General features: G+C 38.3%; 1 pseudogene; it reads left to right on the forward strand.

The window, feature by feature from the left end:
* Positions 1–6,248: 6,248 nt before the first annotated feature.
* Positions 6,249–16,914, forward strand: part of LOC100630358 (ferritin heavy chain-like) — a 30,166-nt pseudogene continuing 19,500 nt past the window's right edge.

The raw sequence follows: 16,914 nt of genomic DNA on the forward strand, positions 1-16,914 counted from the left end.
CCTCGGTAAGCCAGTAAATGCGTACAGAGATATTGTTGAAATGGAAGAGCAAGAGATTATTGAAGAAAAAGAGATCACTCAGGAAACTATGCATCTCCCTGGGTATTCCATCCAAAAACTTTATGAAAACATTCATATATGCTGAATAAACTGTGAAAAGTTTGAGAACCGATAACTAATTTTGATGAGTCTTCAGAACAATGGAGCAATACAAATTTCCTTACCAACAGGAATAATTTCTCAGGAAAAATAGAAGGAATCTTTCGTCCAAACTCCAATAGGGTTATATTTCAAGGAATCGCAGCCAGTCCAATAAATGCATAAAATGCCCACAGCAAAAAAATACCCTATAGCTTTTTATATTAACTGTTTGGTTTTTACATAATTGAGAAATATTTGTAAAAATATGTTTTACTTTTAATTCCTTTACTTTTCATCAATTTTGGTATGTTCATGGTAGAAAATTTGTTCTTGTGAACAGAACTCCAATTCTACAATTTTGCTTCCCGGAAGAAAATATTTCACTTACCATGGCTTTACTTGTGGTTGCTAACCATGGAATAAGTCAAAAGACCAAGGGAACATAAATGGCTTTCTACTGGATACTCAGTTCTCTCAAAATTCATATTACAATAGCAACTTTATGTGCTGAGAGTGGACCATTTCCCTATTCACTACCATATATTAACTTTGTTCTGCAGAAAGGAGAGTAGAAGAGTAGACCTCGAGACAAGAGAAAGAAGATTCTTCCAATTTCCTACAGAGTCTCACTCTATGGCAGCACTCTTCATTGTACACAGAGGAAAAATTAGGCTTGAATTTTAATGAGATACTGCATTGTCAGTTAAGTTGTGTAGAATGTCAACTGATGTATCTGCAATAGCATCAACTGAAATTCTTCATTTACCAGCTGTGGTCAGCAGTGTGAGGGACTGGAATTGGCCACCCCAAGATATGTCTCTTTGACGTGAGGGCTATTTTGGGCTGGTTACTTTTAAAAACTGCAGACAGGAAAGAAACTCTGAAAAAATAGAATTTACTTACCCTTTGTTAAGACACATTTACATTTGTAAAGGAAATCTCCATCTGTAAAGGTGTCTCCCTCTCTGTACCAGGAAGAGGGAGGGACGACCTTATCTCTAGAAACTGTCATCAATGTGGAAGGCAAGGACTCAAGTCTGCATAATAACCTGACTCTTGTTTACTGTACTTGTGTGGTAATCTCTCATGATCAACTCCCCTTCCACTCCCAACATCCTCCTTTGTCTTTAGATGAAGATGATATTTAAGGTGGTGGCTTCAGTCATTTTGGCGAGTTGCTCAGGTTGCCTGAGCCTCTCCCATGTATACATGTTATAAAGCTCTGTTTAATTTTCTCCCGTTATTCTGTCTCATGTGAATTTAATTTGATGTCTGGCCAGAAGAACCCAGAGTGGGTAGAGGAAATGTCTTCCTCCCCTACAGCAGAATAATGGTCCCTCAAAGATGTCCACACCTTAGTCCCTAAAATCTGTGAATATGTTACCTTATATGGCAAAAGAGACTTGCAGATGTGATTAAGGTTCAGGACCTCAAGATGGAGAGATTATTTTGGACTATCCTGGTGGGCCCAATCTAATACATGAGTCATTAAAAGCAGAGAATCTTTCCTGGCTGTGGAGAGAGATGCAATGTGAAGACTCAACCTGCTACTGCTGGCTTTGAAGATGGAGGAAGGGGACATGAGCCTGGGCAGCCTCTAGAAACTGGAGAGGCCCTCAGCTGACATTCAGTAAGAAACAAAGAAAAGAGGCGGAGGGGTATCGCCAATTCTGCCAACAACCTGAATGATCAGAATCAGATCCTCCCCTGGAATTTCTAGAAAGGAATGCAGCAGCTTTACTGATGCCTCGATTTTAGGCTGGTGAAATGCATGTTAGTCTTCTGGCCTACTAAATGGTAAGATAATGAAATTGTGCTGTTTTAAGCCACTAAGTTTATGGTGATTTGCTACAGCAGCAATAGAAAATGAAAACACCAGCATTTCAGCCACATTCAAGACTTCCTTGATTTGAAGGTTGAAATTTTCTCCAGCTCCGTCTTCTCTTGCTCTCAAATCACAAATGTCTGCTCCAATCCACTTTCAATTCCCAGACCATAGAATTTATTCTATGCTTCCATCCCTTGTCCCACGTTATCACTTCTACCTTGAATGAAGTGTCATGTCCTTTGTAGATCCTTCACAAACTTTCCCAGGTGTAGCTGACTATTCCCTCCATTTTAATCCAAATAGATGTGTTTACTCTCTCTGTCATATCGCAACTATTAGACATTAATTTATAGTAAGACTCAGACTTTAAAATGTACCTCACAACTATTACAAATATTCCTTTTATTTAGGAGGTGTTCCATTTTGCTGTGAAATATACCTTGATAAGTCAATTTCAGGTAGATGAGTAGCCACCAGGATCTGGATTTTGGCTAGTGTCAAGGCATTTGAGAAAGGAAAAGGCTTATTTGCATAATGGAAGAAGCATCACTGAGATATCCAGGGGGATCTGAAAAGAAGGTAGTAAAAAGAAGAGCAAGAGAAGGTGCTAGAGGAGGTCATCAAGAGGACAAGACTGCTGGTCAACCCACGAGCTGGACCCAGGTAATCAGAGGCTCCTTACCCCCTCCCCTGTCCTTGGAATATATGTTCTGCCCTCTGTTCCCACAGTGGGAATCACTTTCAAGGACACAGCCTTGAGAAAGCAATGTGCTGTTGAGACCATCTGGAGATGAACCCAGTCAAGGCCTCTACATAAACTTTCAAGATCCTGGCAGACAGGTGCAGAGATCTCATCTTGTAGCTGCCTAGGATAAGCCTCGTATATAAATTCACTTGTTTATCAAACCTGCCACCTACAAACATGTAGTAGTGTGCGTCTTTCTCTGGCCTCTCCTTGCCCTCTGTGTACAGGGCCAGTTTGCAAACCAACAGAGGGACAGAGGAACAAAGCAAGACTGTGTGCTGTGCTATTATAGACCACTCCTTCCAACCCTCAATGGTTATTATCTGACTATGTAAACCATCCTATCTATTGCCAGCATCATTGGATTTTAGCCCTGTGAAAAAGGTATAAAAGACACTTAATGCACAGATGGGAAAAGAACGTCTTACTTTTATGTTGAAACTTGCTATTAAAATTGGAATCTGTTGCCTGGCATTGAACCATGGCATGTCATTGATTATTTTAATTCAGGGTCTTTTTTTAAGATCAATATTAAGAAGAATGTATTATGGCCAGAAACAAACATTATTTTCTTAAGAATATTTTGCTCAGGATCTTTTCAAACAAAATTTCTTTCCAGCAGCAAATTTGCCTTTGGTATTGTTATTTTCAACAGCTGTGAAATTGGAAAAAAAGTGCAATAATTAGGAATGCATGTCTGTGAATTTCAGAGTCCAGCCAACATTTTCTAGGTGGTAGGGCTCCCAGAGGGACCTAGGCTCTGAGCTGAAACTGAGGGTTCCCTAGAAAGACCCAGGCTCTGTGTTGAGGATGAGCTCCCAGAAGGATCCAAGCTCTGTGCAGAGCTATAAATGGTAGGGAGTAATCTTGGGATTAAGAGACATCGCAACTTAATGTATGTATCAGCTACGTAGCATCAGTTTTTCTTAGCTGTTCTTTCGTTGACATTACGTTCAATTTGTGTTCAGGTGCAGGTAATAACTGAGAAAGAGTCAAGTAAGTAAATTTCCCTGATAATTCAGACCAAACAAACAAACAACTTGTGAATGAAACTGGGACCCCACTCCCTGCTCCAACAGGCAAATCTAGCAAGCAAGCTGCACAGGCTTAAAGTGAGCACAGTAAAAACACATGCTGTCCTGTGAAGCAGCCATGCAGGCCTCAGAAGCCTGTGTCTACGTGACCTTGCGACCCCACACCTCATGACTGAAGACACAGCTGGACAGATCCACAACAGGAAAAGATAAAGGGTGCCTTACACTCACACTTTTCCCAGCCACATTTCTTAGAGATTGAGGGAAAAAGTAACCGCCCTGGTCCTTGCCTCTCTCTGGGCACAGATAACACCAACATGCCAAGCCTTGTTTGATGAAGAACCAAAAAGCTCGTGTTTATACTATCTTTGAAGTATATGAATATTAGATGTGTAAGCTCTTTCCTGCATGTACACTGCTTTGTTACAAAAGGTGTGTAAACTACACTCAGATCTGGAGACCTCGGAGCAGCTGCTCAGAATCCTCTGTTGGCCTATTTCCTGGGATTCAAATTCCTCACTTTGATTATCAGATAAACTCCTTTAATTAACCTTTACTCAGACTCTTTATTTCAGTCAACAAACGAAAAACAGTTTACCTTCAAACATTCGCTCCTTTAGGTATGAAGTGCCATTCCAAACTCTGCCTTTAGGTAGTCTGAAGGCTCTGTGAACTGTGGGAGACAATAACTTACGATTCACTTTCATTTTAAACGGTATGACGTCTATGATGTGGAAATCAGTTCAATCCGGTTTTATTAACTCCTATAGTACCATGCGATATGTGCCATGCTAAATGCTGAAGAAGCCGAGGTCAGCAAAACACAGCCTCTGCATTCAGGGGTTTACAGTTTAGTTGTAGCGTGGGGAGGAGAAAGAAAGGCGAGCAAGTAAGTGTCCTTCAGGGTAACAGATGCTAAAGCCAGTCTGGGGTGTCTTATTGTTCTCATTTGAAGGAGGGGTGGGAAATTCCTGTAACAGACTGTCTATACCTTTTCCAGAAAAAAGGCTGGAGGGGCATCCAGTTCCTTGAGAGGGGAGAGACCCCCTCCAGGTCTGAAGCTATTGGCACAATCATGAAATGCAGGCCCTCAAAGCTAGGTAGGTTTTAATGGGTCTGTTCAAATTTTACCAATATTGGTGAATTGCACACAGCTCAATGAAAAGCGTCTCTTGGATGCTCCAGGATGCAAGCGAGATCTCTTATGGAAATAAGTTGAAGAAGAAGCATGAAGCTAAAATTCCTAAGATTAAGTACAGAGAAGAACTTCTAACACTTTGGTAGTGGGATGCAGGCGTTGTCTGTGAGTCTGCTGGTGTGCGTGTTTCGGTGCTGGGTTGGATCCTCAAAAGTAAATTTCTTCAATCAGTCTCTGGTGCTATATTTTGGGAGGGGGAAGAAGAGATTAAGAAAATACAGGTGCTATACCTAAAAGATTTTGACTAACAATCCAAAGACTGCAAAACTGAATGAAACCGTGAGCCATCCCAAAGGAGGCATTCCCAAGGGGACCTCGGACTCTCCTCGCTGTCCTCTCCCCTTAAAAAGACCCCACAGACACTGTGTTAGGAGGATTATTTGTGGAGAAAGGGCAGTGTGGTAAAAAGCAACACTGTCAGGGTTACGGGGGTGAGGGTAGGGAATGGTAACATCTAAGTTTATAAAGTGTGCCTGGGTGTTAAAGGAAAAAAAGGGAAAGAGGCTCTTTTTCCATTTCTAGGAAAAATCAACTATTATAGGATGGTGTCTCTGAGGAAAGAGGCTGCAGCAGAACTGATCATATTTTGCTGAATCAGCGCTTTGGTACTTTAGTTACGGTTTATTTTATGAAGACAGTACTTTTGCAGACAAAAAGTTAAATTGACTTGAGTGAGTTCTTGTGCTAACTTTGAAAGATTTTAATGTAGAAAGAGTGTGTGTGTATGTGTGAGAGAATGTGTATACTTAAAAGAAAGTCCCCAGTGAGGCAGATTTTTTTTTTCTTTTGGACGAGAGAACAGCCATTTAAAAGCTGCTTGCTGTTTTTGTTGCTGATGGTGGCGTGATCAAGCCACATTTGACCAGAATGTTACTCGTCTGAGTAGGTCATCATAAAGAGCCTTTGGTTGTAGGAAACAAAGCAAATGCTCACACATTTGGGGGTGGGGGGGCGGGCAGGTGGGGAACAAGATCTTTTTTTGGTTTTGTGAGATGCTAGGGTTTAAATGCTGTTTGAAGGTGAAGTTCCAGGATACTTACCTAGTACTCATTTATTTGACACAGTTTTTTTCAGGGAAGTTTCTGGATGGAGAGCTGGTGGGACAGAAATTACTTCTCTTTGAAGACAAAAGTCATTAAGCACTCTGGCCAACTGCAGAAAAGGACAAGAAAAGCGCCCAAATGACGTTCACAACAAGGAAGGAGGTGAGATAGCTGGGCTCAACATCAAAGCCCATATTGCGCTGGGAGGTGAAGAGTGTGGCTGAGGCTGAATCCTTCCTGAGGCAGTCTCACTGACGCCATGACGCCGTCTGTAATTCATAGCCTGGATCAAGAGCCATTTGAAAGGGGCAGTATGAGGGATGGTGACTATTAACAATTAAACCAGGAAAAAAGGCACAAATTGGGACTGGCCTAGGCGAACTGGGCTACAAACCCCAAGAAATTGGGGGCAGAGCAGTATGCCCCTGTTGCTATAGCACTTCTGGTAGTTCTCAAAACTTTGTGCCAACGTACAGACTTTCCGATTTCAGAGCGATCCTCTGTGGTGGCAAAAGTCATGAGTATCAGGACACTTTGATTTGCTTTGAGGAATCCAAAGTGCTGTTTGAACTTGAGTAAGCCCTTGTGAAAAACTGGATCTTCTTCCTGAGCCCAGAGTGAAAAATGCGTGTCTTATAACAAGTGGGCAAGAGACACAGGGCTGTTTTCATTAGTATAAAACAGGATTTAACCATAACAGATAAGGGCACATCAGTGTTGAAATTAATACGTGAGAATAAAGGGCTAAATTATGATATAATTACATGTTATAATGCAATAAATTAGTTACTCTGTTTCTTCCTAAGGTATACGCTGATTTTCTGGTAGTTAATTTGTTTCTAAACAATCCAAAGCTTTTCCAGTTTCAAGTGTGGACCTGAGGGGTCCGCGCCTTTGTTAAGCTTTACTGTTTTTCCTGACAGTCCAGAGAAATAAACGTCAAAGCTGAATGATCCTGAAATGTTATTCTGTATTGGGCATTCATTAGAATGTGGAAGGAAGACATTTCTAAATTTGGTGTTTATTATTTTGTCTTCTTTGTTGACTATATCTTGTTATGGAAAATACAGGCATGTGAACATAGTTTGCAATTTTGAATGGGAGATAAATAGAATGATAAATTATAAATAAAAATAAAACCATACATTATAAAAGGGATGAATTAAGACGGTTGATTAATTAGGCTTACATAATTAAGTTTAATTGTCATTCCTTTCTTGCTCAAAATCAGAAAAGATACTAACTTTCAACATTTTAGGAGGAGGAAAAACTTGTTTTTCTCCTATTATGAATCCTTACTAAGACCCGGGTATCGGTGGAGAGGGTCAAAGGCTGCAGACTACCATGGAAGGATATGCTTAATGGCTGAAGCAGCGGGTAGCAAGAAGTCTCTGGGAGAAGAAGCTGGATGCTGGCTGTTCTCTGGAACTTTCTCTACCCCTGTTTCTCTGAATGTGCTTAAGTAGATGGTGAGTTATTCCCCCAGATGGTAAAAGGGTTTTCTGAAAACTGCAAAGCAGGGAGGGGGTAAGAAGATGATGAACCAAATTTAGCTTTAAAACACAAATAGATACAAGAAATTGAAGATTAATTGGTTACCCTTTATTTTTTAATGAGAAAGTGGAAAAACATAGCAAAATTAGAGGATAATTATAATAGAATAAAGCTCTGCTAGTAAACTTTAATTGTATACCTTGATCTTTAAAGATTTATGCAATTGGAAGTTGGCCTCTGGTTAAGGATCTCAAGGCTTTTTTTTCTCTTAGCTCTTATTCTGCCCTACATCCTGTTCCTTAGGAAAAGTAAGGTAGATGTGTCTCCCTCAGGACACTGACATTATTGGTGTTCAGTGAAAGGACCGTCTTTCCCTCCTTTGAGTCTCCCTTTCTCCTTGGTTTGTGACTGAGGTCAAATTGATAGTTGTAACAAGATAGAGGAATTTTGTTTTTCTTTTTTTGGTGAGGAGGATTGGCCCTGAGCTAACATTTGTGCCAATCTTCCTCTATTTTATGTGGGATGCCGCCACAGCATGGCTGGAAAAGCTGTGCTAGGTCTGCCCCAAGGATCTGAACTTGCAAACCCCAGGCCTCCAAAGTGGAGCACATGGACTTAACCACTATGCCAGCAGGCTGGCCCCTAGAGGAATTTTTTTAACCAAGAATCCAAGGATCCTATACATGAGTCTTGTCCTGCTGCAGGCCCCTGAGGACCTGCTCCACACTCCCACCATCCCACCCTACTCACCTCCCACAGGAAACACACAATGATGACACCATGGGAAGCATATTCACAGAAGACAGTGCCAATCCTACAGTGAAACCCTAGGCTTGGGTTTCAGTTTTGGGTAACAAATTCAATTTCTTTGCTTGACATAGGACAATTTATTCAGCCTTTCTGTTTCTTTTTGTATCAGTTTTTATGAGTTGTATCTTTCAAGATATCTCTCCATTTCATGTAAGTTGTCAAATTTGTTAGCTCAAAGTTCTTTACAGTATTCTCTTATTCTTTTAATGTGTAGAGGCTGTGGTGACAAATCCTACACATTAAAGGTTCATTATGGATATTGTTGATTTATGTTCTCTCTCCTTTTCTCACAAAAATTCTAGCTAGAGGATCATCAACTTTGTTGATTTTTCTCCAAGAACTAGATTTTACTTAGCTAATTTTCTCTATTATCTGTCTTTTTCAATAGAATTGTTCTACTCTTATCTTTATTAACTTTCTTCTACTTTTTTTTTTTAAAGATTTTATTTTTTCCCCCAAAGCCCCCCGGTACATAATTGTATATTCTTCGTTGTGGGTCCTTCTAGTTGCGGCATGTGGGACGCTGTCTCAGCGTGGTTTGATGAGCAGTGCCATGTCCACGCCCAGGATTTGAACCAACGAAACACTGGGCCACCTGCAGCGGAGCGTGCGAACTTAACCACTCGGCCACGGGGCCAGCCCTCTTCTACTTATTTTATTCTTGCTTTTCTAGTTTCTTTGGATGGAATCTTAAATTATTGATAGTCTATCTTTCTTCTTTCCTAATAAAGGCATATAAAGTTTTCCATTTACCGGTGCTTTAGCTGCATCCTACAAATTTTGATATGTTGTATTTTAATTATATAAGTTCAAAATATTTTGTAAAATTTCTTGTTATTTGGTCTTTGACTCACGAATTATTTAAAAGGTGTAGTTTAATTTCCAGATGAATAGGGTTTAACTCAATATTTATTGTTAGTTAGCTCTAATTTAATTCCATTGATGTAAGAGAATACACTCTGTATAACTCAGGGTTTTTTTTAAGTTAATTCCTTGTTTTATACTCCAGAATGTGGTCTCATTGAATCTATCACATGTACTTGAGAAGAATGTGTATTTCTTAGTTATTGGATGGAGTGCTCTATAAATATAATTAGATAAGTGGTTTATAGCGCCATTGAGATCTTCTATGTCCTTACTGAGTCTTTGTCTCATTATTCTATCAGTTACACAAAGAGTGTTGTTAAAATATTTTACTATTATCAAAAATTATCTCCTTTTAATTCTCTCAATTTTTGATTTATGTATATTGAGGTTCTTTAAGTACATAGACATCGAAAATTATTTCTACTTGATTAATTATTTCTCTTATCATTGTTATAAAATGTAATCTGTGGAAATTCTCTTTTTATTAGTCCATTTTATCTCATATTAGCATAGCCACTCCAGCCTTCTAATGCTTACTATTTGTATTTCATGTTTTTTTCCATCAATTTACTTTAAACTTATCTCTATCTTTATATTTTAAGCGTGGCTCCTACAGCAGCATCCAGTTCAGTCTTGCTTTTATTCATTTGTCAATCTCTGTCTGTTAATTGGAATATTAAAACCAATAATAGTTTATGTAGCTATTGATGTGGTTGGATTTCTTATTTGTTTATTCTTTCTTTTTTTTTTTGTCTCTACGTTCTCTCCTCCTTGATTTTTTGGGAATGTTCTTAGTATTCCATTTTAATTTATTACTTGGCTTTTTTGGTATATATCTGTGTGTGTTCATTTTATTAGTTTTATTTTTAGTGATTCCTTTGGGGATTACAATATACATACCTAACCTTTCACATTCTACTTAGAATTTCTTTAGCGTTCCCTATAGAAAAGCTTTCTTAGTGAGACACGCTCTTAGTTTTATTTTATCTGAAAATTGTTTTATCACCTTCATTTCTGAAGGATGTTTTCATTGGATATAGAATTATGATTTAATAAGACTATTTTTTCTTTCTTTTAGCCTTTAAAGATGTTGTCTTCTGGCCTTGGTAGTTCCTGATGAGAAATCAACAACCATTCAAATCATAGTCCTCCTGTAAGTAACGTGTCATTTTTCTATGTATACTTTCAAGACTTTATATTTGAATTTTAGTAGTTTGACTATAATGTGTCTAGTGTTTTGTGGGTTTTTTTTGAGATTTTTCTTTTTGGAGTTCACCCAGCATTTTGAATCTGTAAATGTATGTCTCTAATGAAAGTTTGGAAGTGTTCAGCCATTATATGAAGTATTTTCTGCTCTACTAATTTTCTCTTCTTTTTTCTGGAACTTCAAATATACAAATTCTACAACTTCGATATTCCATAGGTCCTTGAGGCTCTGTCCAATTTTTTCAATCTTTTCTTTCTTTATTATTTCCACTATCATATCCATTTTGCTTTTGAGTCCATCCAGTAATTTTTTATTTCACATAAAAAATTATCAGTCCTAAAATCTTCATTTGGTTCTTTTTTATTGTTTTTATTTCCTGTTGAGATTTCTTATCCTCTAATTCATTTCACGTGTGTATGTTTTGTTTTTGACCTCATGGAGCATAGTGTTGCATTAAAGTCTTTGAAAATCCCAACATCTTTGTCATTTTGAAGTTGCATTCTTTGCTTTTTTTTTTTTGAGATGGGTTACATTTTCTGGTTCTTAGTATGTCAAACAATTTTGGATTGTATTTTAGACTCTCTTGCCTTCTTCTGTAGAATGTTGGTATTTTTGTATTAGCAAGCAATCAACAAGTGAGATTTGGACCCCAGGTTCCTCTTGCCTCCTGTGGGTGATGATTGAAACTTCAGCTCAGTTATGTAAATCATTGCTATGCTTTTTTATGATTATTATAGGTATACATGATTTGAAAATTATGCTAAGACTTGTACAGGTGATTCAAACCTCAGTCTAGTTTTTAAAACTTTTGCTATGTGAGTTTGAATCTGCCCACATGTGTGTATTTCAGAGGTTAGGCTCAGTCTTGTGTTACCGGTTCAAATATCAGTTCAGTTATCTATGTCTTTGTTATGTTGGTTTGGGTCTGTCCCATGCATGTTGGTTCAGAGTTTAGGTCAAGGCTTGCCGATTAACCTTAAGTTTCTCCATATACACGAGGAAGACTGATTATGTTGAAAGTGAACTTTTGCTTTAGATTTAGTTCTAAATTAGCCAGTATGGATGCGGTGTTATAGAAGTTTCAGTGATAAAAATGGCAAAAATAGCCAAAGAAAATTAATAAAGTGTATTTTGAGAAAAGTAGGGGGCATGAGGTAAATCTGAGAGGAAGTATAGCATAGTGCTTAAGAGCATAGTCCTTGGAATCTGACCAAAATGGAATCATGTCCCAGATCTTGTACTGTCTAGCTCTGTAACCTTAGGGAAATTACTCAGCCTATCTGAGCCTCAGTTTACTCAACTGCAGTGGAAAGAATGATTCCTTTTTCATAAGGTTCTGATGAGAATTCCATATAATTATGCAAACTGTTTAGCATAGGGCCTTAGCATTGAGATGCCAATACATGGTAAGGAAATATTTAAGGCACACCTGAAACAAGTTGTAATTATGGCATTGTTATGAGTTAGAAAAACTGAGATCCAAATGAGCAACTATCTCTGTATGTTTTGGTTTCCATATAGGTCAATTTGAAAGAGTAATCTCTGTTCTTTTCAAAGGATTGTTGTGGGGATCAAATGCAATAATCTACGGGACAATGTTTCGACCACTATAGAGCACCACACAAAATGCAGAGCAGGCCTGGTAACTTTGAATTTAATGGGACATTGTGTCATGAGCAGAAAATACAAAATGTGATTAAAGCATCCTGAATAGATTGAAACTCAACTAAGAGAAGAGGAAAGACGTTATTAAAAGTCCAGATCAATCAATAATATGGTAATGTCTGTAGGTCTTTAAAATTAATAGGTAATAATGAATGCAATGAGGGAAGTGTTTGTAACAAATTGACCTTTTCAAGAAAGAACAGAAAAGTTACATTACCCAGAGCCTATAATATAACTTTTCTTTTTAGTAGACTGGAAGAACCAGACTTTATTTTCATATCATTTTGTAGTTTCTAAAATATTTTCTCGTTTATTTTCTCATTTGAACTTTGCAACATCTTTGTGAGGTAGTACAGATATCAATTTCACTTTGTGTGAGCAGCTCTAGGTTTAAGAGTTTAAGTAATATGCAGAAAATTATCTCAAAGATAAGCCATGGGACTGAGATTTCAATCTGGGTCTTTTGACTCCAAGAGTAGTGCTCCTTCTTCCTCACCAAGAGCTAAAGATGCACATGCTAGTCAATTAAGCTTTCAAAAGCATGTACAGGCACAACACCCTGGCCTTGGGAAGGTAGCAGAGATGAAGTGAATGTTCACTTCTGAGTAATTGATGGCTAACTATGTAGCAACACTGACGCGTGGTTCCTGCTTATCTCAATAGATAAATTCCACGTGGAATTTCTTAGTACTTTTGATACCCATCACCACCTCCAAATAAGGAAAACTGAAGAAAAAAAGAATCAAGGTGATTTGACCTGGAGACTAGCCAGTAAAATTTTATACAAGGAGAGAAGTTGCAAGGTGTGGCTGTTTGGAACATATGTGGACTGAGCTCCTATTGAAAGATTCTCCCCTCACATCTGACCAGTGTGGGATTCAGTGAGGTAGACATAAGTGGATGCAGCTGTCTACAAAACATGTGAGCATCAACTGGAGCTTTGTGGTACCCACTTCTCAGTGCATATTAATGAGGCCAAATAAGCTGTCTTAACAAAGAATCTGGGATCCGAGAAAATAATAAATGTATCTGGATCTCATGGGAGGGAAGAGAGCTCATATACCCCCTAGCTAGAGTCCCTACTCTGCCTATTTCAGCCAACACTCTTTCCTACAGCTTGTTTCCATGGCTGCAAAGCTCAGCTTGGCCAAATATGAGCTTCCCAATAAGACAAATCTCATACCTTTCATGAAAAATGTCTTTCAAATTGTAGGTGATTGTGTATGTGTGTGGGGGGGGGGATGTGGTGGTGGGGTGGCTACTGATGAGGGAAAACTATTTTGAGAAAACTAGTATGGAAGTCTTGTGTATTTTGAAGTAACCCATTTCCAGGAGAGTCAGACTGAAGTAGAGATAATATGCAAAAGTAAAGTAGAAAATAAAGAACAAGATTATTAGAGAGCACACTCACATGTGCGGTTCACAGTTCAGTATAGTTTTTTGATGGGCATACTTTTAAGATATTTATGGCATGAATTAATTTTACAAATACTGATCAGGAATTGCTCACTGAATTGTTCAGTGAGAATGGAGGCCCCTCTCCAACTATACAAGAGGCTCCTTTGGGCTTTGGATGTCATCAAATGAGGGGGCCTAGGAACCTCTTTGCACGACTTTACTTGGATTCCATAATTTCAACTTATCTCAGGTGACCTTTCCCCCAAATTCAGCATAAACAACTTAAAATCATATTTTTTATTCTTCATCCCTTTCTCTCTCATTAATACAGCTTAATGATGCTCCACTGTCTCTTCTCTGGGGAAATTCTTGACCTTCACTAGGGCTGCAGGTTCCATGTCATCTTCTCTCCTCACATCATTTACTCTGGTCTAGGAAGTTGAAATTCCTTTTTCTTTCTTTGAACAGGCTCTCTGGCATGGTCTTCTTTATTCACTCATGGCACTTCTCAAATCTCACTTTAATAGGAGAGCAAAAAAAAAAAAGTCATGTTATACAAAGATAATTGCATTCTTCAGCCTCCAGGCCCTATCCACTTCGCTTCCTGTGGCAAAATGTTTCAAAGAACAACAAAAAGAAAAGAGGAAACAATGGAAGGAAGGAAGGAAAAGATAGCACATAGCCAGGTGAATCTCATTCTTCAAATGTCAACTAATAGAAAACATAAGTAAGTTACAGGTTGGATGACTATACGTCCCATGTTTCCCAGGACATCTTGGTTTGTCCTTATTGTCCTCACATCCAATTCAGTTAGCACCACCTTTTATCCTCCGAAGTGTCTAGATTTGTTCACCAATAGATAATAAGTTTTTTCACGTCCAAGTTGGATTGCACATTCTGAGAAATAGGCACGGAATATCTGAAATTCAAGACTGTTTCTGGTCTCTGGGAGGCCTCATCTTCAGACAAACATCCAAGTTCAGAAATACTTATCAAGGAAATAAGTTCTAAACAGCGAACACTCACTCATCTTCTAGAAGAGATACCATCCTGGTATCCAGAACTTGTCAGGCAGCTTGAATTTAGGAACAAAACCAAGCCCAAAGAAGAGATCAAGACATTCCTATTTAGAAGAATGTGTGTGCGTTTGAGGGTGGGTGGCTGAGAACAGCGGGAATGTGGATGGCAATAAGGGTAATGCAGTGCAGTGGAAAGGGGAAGGACTTTGGAATCAGGTATGTCTGCATTGACGGCACACTCCTACTACTTACTGGTTATGGTGGAACTTCCCCAAGCCTCAGTTTTCTCATCTATAAAAATAGACTAATAAAATGGAGACAAAGATATGGACGTTAGGAGTTAAAATGATTAAATATAAAGTATAATGATTTGTACAAAATAGTAAAGATAGCTAATATTTTGTAAATGCTTACTACGTACCAAGCGCTATTCTAAGAACTTCATATTAATTCATTTAATCCCTATGAGAACCCTAAGAAGATAACCTACTGTTATCATTAGCCTTTTACAGATGATGAACCTGAGGCTCAGAGTAACCAAGGGGCCAAGAATGATGGAATCTGGATTTAACCCAGATTGGCTGGTTTTGGAGTTATTCTTGTTATAGGTGTTAAGCATGACCTTAGTCACTATTCTCTACAGCTGTTCCCTGGCAAGCAAGTAAAAGATATTATTAATATGGGCAAGGAAAAGAAAACAATAAATTGTAATTAAATGAAAATGTACGCAAATGATAATGCTTTATTTGAACACTCTAATAGAAATGCGTCTATAAAGCTATGTCAGACTTCCATTTGCCTTATACATAAGAAATATTCATGTGCATCAGTACATTTTCCATTACTTTTGATGGTAATGACATTTGGGTACATTTGTCTCTATTGGAACTCCTGCAAAGTATACTAATTTGAGACAGGACCCCTTAAAATAGACATATCACTAGGTTAAACGATAACTAACATTACCCTAATTTAGGATCAGTATAAAATATTGCAAATATGCTTTTGTCCCAGGATGCTAGGCTAATGAGTCTGTGTGTGTAGGACCTAGGCATACTGGATGAACAGTCCTTCCACTGGACTTTGTGGAAAGGATATTGTCCTGACAATCACTCAGCAGTGCCCCACTCCCTGACCTTCAGAAAACCAGTGGCCAATTAGTCCACATGTAAGCACCTTAGCTCAGTGCTCTATTTGCTTACTCTGAAACCCAAGGCTCCTGCTGACTTCCTGTATTTCTCAATTCACCATGGAAGAAGGGAATTTATTTCTTTTCTCTAGTGCAAACCCCAACAAAATTGAGTAACCCCTCCAGCAATCACCATTCATTTTCATTTGTAACGTCAACATCTTCCTAACTCTTATTTTTATTTGTTATCACTTCTCTGCCCTCTCTACTTTTTTCATGTCTCCTTTCTCCCTCTTTCCATAAAGCTAAGAATCATTTCTAATCTCCAATAGAGGCTTCTTTAAGCAAAGGAATTTGCAAGTTATTTTCCTGTTGCTTGGGGCCCAATCTCTCCAGTGACATTATGTAGGCTGACTGGACTACATAATGAAGCATATTCTAGTTCTTTTTGTTTTCATTCTCTGTACTTTTCAAACCACTGTGATATATATCACCACAATCAACCTGACAGAAGCCATTTGAGGTACACGGAATACAAAGGTTTCTCTTTACTGGCTAGATGAAGATTTATTCTTGGCATACTCAGAGTTTGGTCTAGTTTCTGGCATCAACTCAGTTATTGATAAATTATTATGAATGGATGATGTTGGAGAAACTTGCCCCAAATTTATTAGTGTCTAAGTCAGAGGCATCCCCTATCTTCTATTTCACTGTTTTTCCAATACATCATATTAAGAGAGTTTGTCCAAATATATCTAAAGTACATAAAAATTGTGCTGCTGCTAAGACTTGTCACTTAGAAACTTTAATAGTTTTATTTCTGCGTGTATAAAGTAACGAAATCATGTAATTTTATTCATTCCACTCAAGACGGTCTTGGTAAGATGTAATTAGGGAATCATAGCGTGGCTAGTTTAGTAATCCTTTTTGGCTGAAAAACAATTGCTGAAAAGCCAGGCAGTCTATAATTAGAAAGCAACCAAGTATGAACTATGGTCTGGGATTCCTGTACATTTGATAATGACAGGTCAAAGCCCAGACATGCGGACCACCATCTGCCTGAATCACGAGGTTTCTACAGTATCTCTGGTCATTTACTTTAATTAACAAGATATTTATTGCGTGTTTTGAACCACAAAGAATTGTATTACATAGTTGGAGATACCAACAAAGGGTAAGACGTGGTCTTCAATCAAAGAACACAAGACAGAAATCTATTAAATGCATTTAAAAGCAAGAAGTGGAGACAATAAAAGCCCTAGGAATTTGCCTGCTAATAGCAAAATGTATGAAAGCCATTAAATAAATGATCTTTTGCTAGGCTACTGACTAGAAT

Source organism: Equus caballus, chromosome 7 (assembly GCF_041296265.1).
Source record: "Equus caballus isolate H_3958 breed thoroughbred chromosome 7, TB-T2T, whole genome shotgun sequence".
In the NCBI taxonomy this organism is placed as follows: Eukaryota; Metazoa; Chordata; class Mammalia; order Perissodactyla; family Equidae; genus Equus; species Equus caballus.